Raw genomic sequence first — 12810 nt, forward strand, 5'->3', positions numbered from 1 at the left:
AAGTTTCCTTCCTACTAGCACCATCTGCAAACTCATCTCTAGTAACTGTTTGTCATCCGATGGTTTTGGCAAGGCTGAACAAAACCTTCGGAGGGGGCAGTGATATTTATCCTCAGCGAGAGGAAAACACAGGGCCGGTAACATTCCAGGATTCATTTGTCATTTGAGCCCAACTATTCTCTTTTAGCTATCCCATCAGATATCGAGGGGGCTGTTAAAACCTTTAGAACACACGGCAGATTATACTAAAACCACCCACTGCCAACCTCCCAGGAAGGCTCTTCAATTCCGCTGTACGGGCCCCCACACCTGCCCTTCTGCACAGCACACACAGGCTCTACACAGCTCTCACAGAAGCCTCTCACAAAACAGTCTGCCTAAACCAGCGGAATCACCGGAGGAGAAGCAACTGGCCCCTGTGGCACTGAGCTCATCGCCCACAGAGGCGGTGCCAGAGCTTTTAGGAGTGCAGCATTTAAGGTAACTAGAACCAGAAGCGAGGAATTGTTATACAATCAACTTCAATCACAGTCATTCTGTCGTTATTTAACTAAGAGTGTATTTAATAGATCAACGCTGATTTACTTGCTTATAAAATATACACACAGATCAACACAAGGTATTTTTAGCCTAAAACCTCGGTATTTGACAACATCCCAAGACACAATTAAAGTGTCTTTTCCCCTGAACCTTCTGCAAATGCTAGAGCTTTCCACAAACTGCATGTTTTACACACACAAATAACACGTACAAATGGACTCGTCACACTTGCAACACTGCAGAACACAAACATTACTTTTTACATCTTCTCAACACTATTTCCTAGTAACAACACTGTCAGAACTTCAAAACATCAAGGCCACTGGAGTCATCTCAGAATTCAAACACCACAGAGCTTTCAGTTTTCTTCTGTTAAGTTCCTCATCACCGTCAGCCACCCAGGAGAACTCCTCCCTTCCACTCACGAGGGTGTCGTGACTTTAAAAAACCCCAAAGGCAAGTTCCCTACGGCGCACCCCCGCACTCCGCGGCCGAGCCGCCCCGCAGGTCACTCCCAGCCCCCGGCACACAGTAAAACGCAGCGGGCAGACACAAACCCTCCCCAAACGCACCCCCGTTTCCCCGCAGGGCCGACCCTGCCCCGCAGCAGGCGCTCGCCCGCCCCGCACCCCCCGCCGCCCCAGGGCCGCTCCGCCCCTCCCGCCCCGCCACCGGCACGGCCGGACCCGCCGCTCCCGCCCCGCAAACCCCCTCCCCGGCCACGCGCCCCCGAGCGATCGCTTCTCTTTTCCGCCGAGTCCCTTGCGACCCCCGTCCTGCCCCGGCCCCGGCTCCCCTCCCCAGCCGCTGCCCGGCCCCGTGGCTCCCCTCGGTCTCTCCTCACCGCCGCCCTCGCCCTTTCTTTTTTTTTTCCCTTTTTGCCCCTTCCCTCCCAGCCGGCCCCAGAGCACCACCGCCGGGGAAGAGGCTGGAGCACGGACCTACCGACGCTGCCGGGGCCGGGCCGGGCCGCGCCTCCCCTCAGCGCGGAGGACTGACGGACGGACGGACGGACGGCAGCCTCGTGGCAGCAGCCTGGAGGACCGCTGCGCGCCAGAACAGCCTCCCCGACCTAGCCACCAATCACCGAGCGCCTCGCCGGCCCGCCTTCCCATGGCAGCCAATCACGGCGAGGTGGGGGCGGGGGCTGCCGCGGCCCTCACGGGCAGCCTCTGCCTCCATGTTGGCGCCCTGAGGCGGGGCTGGGCTGCGGCGGGCGGCGAGACGCCGCCAGGCCCGATCGCTCCCTGCCGGGCGGGAGAGCGGAGGTCCGGGTTTGAGCACAGCGGGGGAGGGCGGGCGGTGACACGCAGGGTGGGCGGTGGCAGAGCTGTTGTGGGGGTGGCAGGGGACGGGGAGCGGCAGGGAGGGTTGTCCTGGTGAAAGGGCTGGATGCCGTTTGAAAGCGGCGGTGTCTGCTCTAAAGCAGCCTAACGAGCTCTGGGATGAGAAGCCTAATTAGGCCTACTGAGCTCTTTGGTGGGAAGACAGCTCATCCTTGCTTCCATTTCAACTTTAGCTCCATTTAATTAACGAGTGAACAATAGCAACAAACGCTCGTGTTATCATTTCCTCCTTATGGATTTGTCAAAACTCATGAAACTACAGCTTCACATTCTGTTCTCTATGCCCTTACAAAGAATTATTTAAAAAAGACATGTGTGTTACGTTACGTATCATGCACCTATGACGTTTGAGGGCCCTGCATGGGGTGTCTGTGGGGTGCCTATGAGGGGGTGGTGCCTATAGGGCCCCTCACAGGGGGTGTCTGTGGGGTGCCTATGGGGCAGTGGTTCCTATAATAGAGCCCTGCATGGGCTGTCATGGGAGGGGCCGTACAGTGTCTTATTGTGTTCTTATTTTGCTGTTAAAGTTCTAGGAAAAGAAAACTGGATATGCCATCCTCGTGTTACGCGAGTGGTCAATCGCCAGCCAGCCGATAGGTGACAGACTCCTGAAAATCACTTTGTGCTCTGCTTTGAGACTATTCATTTCTTAACATTTTCAATGGAAAAAGAATCACCCCTGTTGCCAATCTGCAGTGGTTAAGAAAAACTCCTCTACACACAGTGAGATCAGTAGAGACGTCCTTTATTAACAATGCGCACCGGGGACATGGGATCCTTCCCAAAGATATCCACCTGCACGTTGCAATCAACAAATATTTATACATTGAATTCATAGAGATTCAGTCTATACAATGCATATTCATTATCCTTTTCTCGATGATTGGTTCTTCTTCTCTCGCTTCTGATGCAAATTAGCATGGAGCCTCTGTCGTAGTCTTGTATTGTTCCCTTGTGAGTAGGGGGTATAATTTGGGTAGGTGGTCCATGAGTCGGAGGTCTCGACCACTCCTCGAATTGACCATGTTTGGTCAAGGAACATGTCCTTGGCTCGTAGGCTCTTGGCTCGTACCTCCTTTGGTCACGATTCAAAGATTATACACAGCGGGAACCATCAGAAATCCTGTCTAGCAGACATCTTGGACTGCAACACATTATCCTTGTTTCTAACCACTAACAGATCATTGGTTAATGAACACCTCAGGTCTGGGACTTTACAGGAGTATCCTAGCAGCATTGGCAGTACAGACAATTTGATCATTTATTCCGTTTGAGACTTATTTTCCCAAAATAATCATTAGTCTCTCCTACTAATATCCACTAATTAGAATTCTTGATATTCCAATCAAAATGGGAAAAGTAAGGGGACTTCTAAGCAGTATTCTAAAATCCTAAATCTGGTGATTTCTGCGACACCCCTGTTCTGTGCAATGTTTGAAACACCCCTGTTTCCAGCACCGGCCTCTCCCAGTGGTTGCACTGCTGTTGCCCTGAGGAAGCGCCGTGCGGGTGGGCCAGGGCTGTGACATTCGGTATGAGCAGTGGGATGACCCCCTGCAGGCAACTGCTCCCGGGCAGAGTCAGCAGCAGGCTCTGGCACCCCTTCCTCCAGAACACGTCCTGGATATCGGGATGAGAAATGTAGGGCTGCGTCAGCGCTGTGCAGGCGGGGCTCCCACAAAACACCTCTGTGCGGTGGGTGCTCCACTGTGGGTTGGTTTGTTTCTGTGGGGAGCTGCCCCTGTGTCTTAACTCTGAAAGGAAACCCGGGTTGTCCTGGGTTGTTTGCCTTGTTGTATTTTCCAGAATTGAAGGTGCGGGCAGTTGAATTTGAGACACACGTAAAACCCGCCAAAGAACATGTTCTGAAGGCAAAGTGGAATTAACCTCTGCAGTGCACCGCTGTGCGATATTCTTGGGGCTCTGTTTTGTTTAATAGATGCTTTGATCTATCAAAGTCAGGCTGGGGAAACAGTTTTTAAACTGATGAAAATTTCGAGACCAAAATTTTTGTGAATAATCTGGATAGGTACTGCCTGGCAGGTGTCATACCCATGTTTCTGAACAGGTACTTTTCACTTGCTCTTAGTAATAGCTCCTTAAAATGTTGCTAAACTGCCAAAACTCCCAGAGGTTAGAAAAGGACGAGCTGCCTTCTGATTGAGCCGGATCTTTCCGTTGAAACCTGTCCCTGTTCCATCTCCGTCATTTCTTTGGGTGTCAGAACTTCAAGCTTGTGATTTCTGTTGTAGGATGAAAGAGGGGCGTCTCAAGGAGTCAGTTTGTGAACAAAACAGATGAACAGCTGGTGCTGGGCACTCTTGTTCTAGTGTCTTGTTAGAAGGCTTGGAGGGGAGGTGACCATTTCATTACTGTGCTGTCACTCTTGTTTGTGTTTCAGGCCTGTTTGGGGACAGACTTCTGCAGTACCCTTCTGGAACTGGGAGTGAGTCGTTGGGGGTAGGGGAGTGTTACTGCCTTTGTTCTGAACATGTTTGCGTTGCTGCTGTGTTTTCTGTTTTCAGTCGTGATGAGATGGATGTGTTTGGGGTGTCCCTGCACCTCCTTCCTCCTCCGGGAGCTGCAGTGTTCATTGGAACGTGTTGGAGTAGACAGGAGGTTTCTTAGCCTGCGCCTGCAAGCTTGTGTTCCTTTCCCGCTGCCGTGTGTCAGGGCCCTTGTGGATGTCTCTATTGTACTAGTGTGGTATTGTGGCAATTGAAGGCACGGGCTCAGGCTGAGGTGAAAGCTCACACTGAGACACCTTTGTTCAGCAGGCACACTTATTTATACCCAGCTGAGATACTGTATTTAGCAACAACCTACTTATACCCAGCGGAGATACTTTATTTAGTAACAAACTTATTTATACCCTCTTGCGAGCCCTGGTAACTGTTAACGTTCCCACGGCTTCCCGCCAACCAAAGCAACCGTGCCTGGCTGGCTTCCAAAGGTCGCCTCTGACTTACTCCTACATAGTATTTCCCTTCCATTTACGGCTCAGCCCCTTTCGGTCTCCCCACAGAGAACGCTGCCCAGATTATCAGGGAAAAAACAGGCACGATGAAGACTCCACAACCAGTTCCAGTGCTCGGTCACCCTCACAGTACAAAAGTGTTTCCTGATGTTCAGAGGGAACCTCCTGTGTTTCGGCGTGTGCCCATTCCTGCACACGTACACACATACCCTTATGTACGTCTCTTCCCTCCAGATCACGTGAAAGAAGTGTGCAAAACTGCTCTCAGGCGTGTTGCTCAGGCTGCTGCGGGGTGGCCGGCCTGTCTGTGCTGGCAGCGGAAGGGCCCCCTCACAGTTTTAGGGCACCCTCTGGGGTTAATCAGACACGTGCCGTGTGCTGGTGCAAACACCCAGTAGAGCTGTCGCGTGCTGGCTTCAGAATGTCTCTCTTTCCTTATTTTCATTTAATAAAAACCAAAACAAAACAGGACTTGCTTATCAATGCTCATGAAAGGGACTTAGCCCTGCGTTCCCTACGAGCTGCTGTTCAGGGGTGCCAGGACCTGCCCACCCGCCCCACCAAGCACCTCCCAGCTGTGAGTGAGCGCAGGTCTCACTGCTGCAAGCTGGGGTGCCCCTGGGGTAACAAGGCGCAGGCACAGGGAGGGCAGAGCTCGCTTGCCCTGAGGAGAAGTGCAGGAACAAGGGGAAGAAAGCGAGTGCCTTCCGCTGTGTGAGAGAGTGACATTTCCCAGCACCCACTGCACTGGAGAGCTGGAGCAGACACTGGCAGCAGCACTGAGCTTGTAGGTACTGCGGGAGTTTAAAAGACAAGTCAGCTTCAAAGTGCCCGTGAGGTGCAAGAACGGGGTGAGATGAGCTGTGCTGTTGCTGTGTTTCCTCCCACATTTCTGAGTAGCTCGGAGCATGAACCTGTCCCCCAGTCTCCCCTGTCCTGGCCTCATGAACGTAGAGGAGCAGTTGGCAGAGCAGACTTTGGGGTCTGCTGATGCTGCTGCCTCCTGACTGTGAGAGGGAGAGAAAATGGGATTCTGAGGGAAGAAGAATCGCCTAAGGCGAACTGCAGAGGAAGTCAAGCAACAAGTAAGCTGATACCCGGACGCTTAAAGCTGGCCACCTGCTGTATTTCACCATGGCAGGGATTCCAACAGCACAACCTTTTACCTTGGATTGAAGATTCTTTTTTCTTAGATGTCTGAAAGAAGGTAATCTACAGCTGTTTGATGGATTTCCACTGACAGCTGAGGATTTAAAAGACTCCACCCTCTAAACTACATGTGACAGAACACTGAACCAATAAACTGCTGCTTAAAAGTAGAAATGGGAAAAAAATAGGAAAAGCTCTGATAGATTGACACCCACTGAAAAACAAATTTATTTCAGGAAAACTGTAAACAATATATACACAACAAGCTTAAAGGGGTTTCTCCTCTTGCTTACAGGAATGTACGTTCTTTTTGCTGATGTGCCAACACTCCCAACAGTTTTGACGTTACCCGCAATCGGTGCCCCTGGTGATATCACCATCCTTGGCCATGACTCTCCCAGAGCCGTACGTACTTTCCTGCTGTCCCTTCAGGTACAGTCGTGACAGCACCCTCTGGGTTCTCCTGTCTCTTGAACTGTGATGTGTGTACTTCTCTCTGGCCATTACTGAGCTCCATAGTTTTGTTTCCATCTCTGCATTAAAGAAATGTGTAGAAGTATTTAAAAAAAAATAAATTAAGGACTATATATAGGCTTCAGCTTAATCTCAGAAAAAACATTCAATATGCAAGCCTAAATGAAGGAAGAACTTAAAAATAGGATGTTTGTGTAAAGCCTGTTAAGTGTCATCCCAGCTGGCTGGTACTCAAAAACCTGTTTCTGCAAAACTGACCTGACTTCTTTATACTTGAGAGCCTCTACCACACCTCTTCTGCACTAAGTCTATTGCTGCAGCAGGCCAAGCAGAGTGTAAACTGTGATGTTTTGAGTGCTCTCAGTTATCAGCTGTCCGTCAGACCTGCCTGCCGCACCACCTTGGTTCTCCCATGTTCTCCAGAACTATGCACAAGCGAGAAAAATCCCTCAGATTAGGGTAGGAGGAAATACACATGGCTATTCAGCCTTTATGTCTCCTCCAAGCTATCAAAAAACAACAAAATCCAACTTTCCAGCAGTACATCCATGTTTACAGTGCAGTATGTTCCAGTGTGAACTTCTCGAGCTGGCTCTGTCACCACGCCCTGCCTCTGTCAGTGAGCCCAAACTGCTCCTCTCCCAGCAGCAGCCTCGGGCACCTGAAGAGGTAAAGCTGCTGGATATGAACAGCAGCGCTGTCTGGAAAGACACTTTCTTCTGCCCATCCCTAAATAATTCTTCATAGTTTGATCAGGGAAGGTAATTTCTTTCTTGCCATCAGGAAATGCTTCTCTGAAGTGTCTTTGGGGACAATATGCTGATTTATGCAGGTGTGTATCTGGGCAGCAATTCTGAGGAGTGGCCGGGTTGGCTGATTTCTTTCCCATTCGTCCGTTTGGAAACTGCAAGACCTCTAAGCCGTCAGAGTATGTCTGAGCTTCAGCATAATAATAACTCTGCAGAAACCAGTTCAGATTTGACATAACTGGTGAGAAATTTTATATGCGTGTGTCCACGTCTGCCTAAATACTGATAGAAAAATGCAGAAGACGGAGGGTATCGCCTCTGTTGGATCAGGCGTAACTGCTTCACACCCCACTGAAGAAGGTCGTAGTTACGGTCTGCCCACCAGGACCCGCTTTTTTCCATGTCCCACTGGGGAAAAACAGGGGCTGAGCGGCATTTTTCCCAACCTTTTCAACTGAACGAGTACATTATGGAGAGGTCAGCATTGAGCCATCGCACTCACCTGCTCTTTCCTCTTTCACAGCTCTGCCCTGTGGAGTTTCAGAGGGCCAAGCTCTCATTTCTGGCCGTGTCTCCTCGCTGTCTGCATATGCAGGTCCAGGTGGTCGTGACCCATGAGCTTCATTAGGAGAGGTGTCCTGAAGTGACACCGGGCATGGAGCATAACCTCAAATCAAGCTTTGTCTTTACACACGATTTCTTTCCTAGGCTGACAGGTATTTTAGGAAACCAGGAGCATCAGGGGAGGAAGATAAGGCTGGGAAGGCATAAACACAATCCGGGTTTTATGCAACTCCAGTGTAATTGAAGCGGTGAGACAGACGGAGACCCAGCAATAACGGGGGGTCTGTGGTCAGCTGTAGTCCGGACCGAGGCGGAATTCAGTGGTGTGTTGTAGCACGGTGCTCCGCTGCCTTGAGTCGTCCACATCAAGGTGTGAAGCAACTGATGAAGGCTCCTAAAGCCTGAACGCTGCCTGCAGCAAGGAACCGCAGAATTAATTCAGCTGTTCACAAGGTGCTTGTGCCTGGACAGTGACCGTCCCAGCCGAGCGCTCGCTGAGTTAAGCAATAAACTCACTTCTGTGTCTCTGTCCCCTCCTGTCCCTCCGTGTCCCACGTGTGTCACTCCCCATGTCCCCAACCAGCTTTTGATTGCAGGGCTCTGTGTGTGTGTATGTCTGGGCCCCCCCTCATTCTGTATTGGAATGGTTGGTGGCCACCTGATATCCTGGATAACAAGGAAAAATGCCCACGGCTCGGGACTGTTCATTCTGACACCATTTTGCAGCTCCTGTTGTTTTGTAAGCGGGAGAAGCAGCGGGATGAGGTGCCCTGGGTGCAGCTGGTTTCACGTGACGAAATATTGATGCGATCCAGCAGAGACGGGGGTCAGTGTGGAGAGATTCAAATGGCTCTTCCTGAGGTGAGCTCTGGAGTGCAGCAAGGATTGCTGCGCTGCTGCTCTGCTGTGTGCAGGGCTGTGGCGTTAAAAGCTTCAGAGTGAGGAGGAGGAAGATGGGGAAAGGCTATGGGTGCTAAAAGGCAGGCTTGGAGCCTAAAAAGGAGGATGTGGGCCCTACAAATGGGGCTTTCCAGCCTAAAAATGGGTCTTTGGGTGCTGAAATTGAGGCGTTGGACATGAAGAAAATGAGGCTTTGAGCCCTAAGGGAGAAGCTTGTACACTAAAAGGAGGGTTTGGACCGTAAAAATGCGTCTTTCAGAACTCAAACTGAGACTTTGAGCCCTAAAAGAGGGATTTGGACCCTCCAAATGCGGGTTTGGACTCACAATGCAGCTTGGGCCCTAAAAATGCCTGGCAAGATCCTAAAAACGAGGCTGTGGAGCCTGAAAGTGAGATTTTGCAAGTCAAGCTGACCTTTTGGACCCTAAAAATGAGGCTTTGGACATGAAGAAAATGAAGCTTTGTTCTCTAAGGGAGGACTTTGTACCCTAAAAGGAGGGTCTGGAGCATAAAAATGAGGCTTTTGGGACAAAAAATGGCACTCCGAGCAGGGCGGGAGCAGGGCAGGGACAAAACTCAGTGCCTCAAGTGGGGCAGGAGCAAAGCTAGCCACCCTGATTTGGGCAGGGGCATAAAGAGCCACCGGAGCAGGGCTGGAGTAAATCCAGGCAGCCTGTGTGGAGAAGGGGCAAAAGGAGCCTCCCCAAGCAAGGGAGGGGAAGAACCGAGGGGGACACGATGAGCAAAAGGCGCCCGAGCAAGGCTGTGGCCAAACGGGATGCCCCAGCGGGGGATAAAAAGAAGAAAGTCTCCCCGGGTGGAGCAGGGGCAGAACGAACTGCCCTGAGCTGAGCAGGAGGAAAACCAACTGCCCTGAGTGGACACTGGGAAAACTGGATGACCTCAGTTTGGGGCAGGGGCCAAACCGGCCAGTTCAAGTGGGGCAGGAATAGCAACCAGCTGCCTCGTCGGGGCAGGAGCAAGACTCACTGCCCGCGGAGCAGGAACAAGGGGTTGGAGCAGACGTCCCGAGCGGGGACAGCCCAAAGCTACGCAGGCCAGGCCGGGCAGGAACAAAACTGCCTCCAGGCACCGCGAGCGGGGATCTGGCTTGACAGAGAAGAAAACATCAAAGGAAAAACCCACGGAGACCACCAAAGAACCAGAGCCTCCCGCTTTCCTTAGTATTGCAGCCAGCAGGGAAGTACCACATGAGACTTCTGGTAGCGTGGAAGTAGAAGCCCTGACCCCAACGGAGGAGGCAGCACCCCAAAGCCTTCCAGGTCAGGGCAAACCAGAGGGCAGTGACTGTGGCTGCAGGAAATCAGCGAGATCTGCAAAGGTGCTCTTGGTAAAAGCCTGGTGTCAGAGGGCCTGCTGACATGCCTGCACGCTGGTGTGGACAGAGGTGGGTGGCTTTGGTGGTTCGTTTACAGCCTGAACTGCAAAAGCCTGGCTGGAGTGGGTGGAAAAGCCAAAGTCCGTGTTTAAGGTGGAGTTTGAGGACTGTGTGATGGGAATGCTGGGCCTGGTCACCTGAGATGCTGGGGGCAGGTGGAGGTGATGGATTCCACAGTCCAGGGCAGGTCTTCTGGAGTCCTGCTGTCTGTGTTCCTACTTACTTAAGAAACTTAACGTCTCCCCTTTTGTCCCTCACGGTCTGAGAGGCAGCTTTTTGACTGAAGGCTCTGTTGGTTCATTTGTCAGCCTGCTGACAGAGGGATGCAGGAGCTCTGTCATCTGTAACCCTGAACAATTCGCGTGTTGCTATGGAAACAGCTCTTGTGGTTGTGAGCGGAGTTCACAGTCCTGTGAGAGGCAGATGGGTGTGCTTTGGTGGTGAGCTTTGCTGCAGGTGGTGAGCGAGAACCCTTTACCTCGTGGAAGTATAAATTTGAGATAATTTCTGGAAGATTTCAGTGAGACGTCTTGAACTGTATTTTTCTGATTAGTAGAGCTATAGGTGTAACTAGAACAGTCAGAAAAGAAAAAGATATTTCTGACTTAGGGAAATTGATTAGTGTAAATCTCTTCATCTCTTTCTCTTCTTTTCTACCTCAAGAGATCCTGACTTTAGAGGTAGTATAAAGACCGGGGGCGAGGAGGAGCTAGTGGCCAGTATCATCATTATCCAGGTTAAAATAAACAAATAAATAATCTGTAACACTTTCAGGAATGTCAGGCATCACGAGTTGCAGTACTGAAGGGGTACACAAGTTCCTTCTGAGCCCACTTTGTTTGGGTGCCTTTTCTAAAGATGAGAAAAAATTTTCTGCCTTCATCCCAGGAAAAAGAAGCTCAGGAAAAGGCAAGTCCTCAAATCAAAAAAAAAGTGGCCTTTTTCCCAAAGTGGACCAAGTGGGAACAAAAACTGGAAAAAAGCCGTTTGGTTTCGGTCGAGTTGTGGATTAACACTGTCCAAAGCTTTAGTTAGGTCAGTGTGGTAACTGAAGCGTGAGCTCTCTTCATTGCAGCCGAGGGAACTGCATCCAACACTCAAATAATCACAGTTAGTCAGAATTCCTGAAAATTACCGACCCCACTGGGCTGAGCCATGTTCTGGGTACCTGCTGCTTATGTACCAAAGTAGTTCCTTTGAGATCTTTCCTGGGTTACACTACCATAAACAGATTTAAATGACATTATTTACTCCCTTTAAAAAAAGGTGCAATATTTACCCACTCAAGAGGTGGTGAAGAGGGTTACTTATATTTTGAGAGCACTTTGGAAGCAGCATTTAACGTTCTGTGTAGATGTTCAGTCATCCTAAACAGAATTAGACTAGAAAGAATGATCTCTCTGCCCGCTTGGAGAGATTGCATATGGAGGAAGAGTAAACAATTTTCTAATATTGACAAATAATTGTGATAAACATATGATTTTTCCATGGTAGAGACAAGATGTTTAAACTGTTCGCATTCACTGTGAAGAAATTAAATGTATTGGAAGAATAATTGATGATTACAAATGCATTAAAACTTAGCAAGGCTCCACAGAATTACTTTTCCATTATCTAACTTCTCCGGGATGTTAAGTGAATAAAAGCAGAGACATGTTTTTGTTTGTTGGTTTTGGGGTGTTGTTCCCCGCCCTCCCCCCCACTAGGGCTGTATGCTTTAGTGTGGTATATTTTGGAGTAAATGGTGCCAGAACAAATACAAAGCTAATTCCCACCCCAAAGCATCAGGTTTTAGAATATCCCCAGAAGATTGAATCATTTGACATTTTGCTTCTGCTTTGAATTGTTGTTGTTTTCTTTCTGGTGTAAGGACTTTTCTGTGAGGTTTATTTACTGGCTTTATTGTCCTTTTTTGTTTGTTTCCCTCGCAGAACAGACACATTTCCTGTATGAATCTGTGCAGCGAACAGAGCTGAAGTCACCAGTCTGACATTGATTTTTTTCCCTAATTTTAATGTATGCAGCTGATGTAATCCATGTGTACTGACTGAGGAAGGCAGAGGCTGCAGTGTACGTTCTCATCACAAAGCTGGATTAACATATACTAGTTTGGTGCTTACAGTGTGTTTGCGCTGCTTCTTTCCCAGACTCATCCCAGAAGGGTTTGGGCTGGAAGGGGCCTCCAAGGCCACCGAGTGCCACCACCCGCTGCCCTGGGCAGGGACACCTCCCACCAGCCCAGTCGCTCCCAGCCCCGTCCAGCCTGGCCTGGAGCCCTGCCAGGCAGGGGCAGCCCCAGCCGCTCCGGGCAGCCTGTGCCAGCGCCTCGCCGCCCTCCCGGGAAGAGTTTCCTCCCCGTATCTCACGGGAGGGAAGCGCCCCGCAGCCCCCGGCCCCGCCGCTGTCCCGCAGGGCAAACGTCCCCGCAGCGGCCCCGGCCCCGCGCCCGGCGCCCGGCGCCCCGCTCCGGTCGGAGCCGTTTCTGCCCGCGCTGCCGGTGCCGCCGGGAGCGCGGCCGCGCGGTTCCCTCGGCTCGGGGCCGGCGCCGTCGGGCCCCGGGGGGCCGTGGGAAGGGGCTGCCAGGGCGGGCGGCGGTGCCGCCGCGGGGGAACCCCCAGAGCGCCCGGCCCGGCCCCGGCCCGCCCGTGCCTTGGCCGAGCTGGGCTCTGCCCACGGGGCGGGGGTAGAGAGCCCGGGAAGGGGCAGTGTCCT

Source organism: Leptosomus discolor, unplaced genomic scaffold, assembly GCF_034619465.1.
Source record: "Leptosomus discolor isolate bLepDis1 unplaced genomic scaffold, bLepDis1.hap2 HAP2_SCAFFOLD_43, whole genome shotgun sequence".
NCBI lineage: Eukaryota > Metazoa > Chordata > Aves > Leptosomiformes > Leptosomidae > Leptosomus > Leptosomus discolor.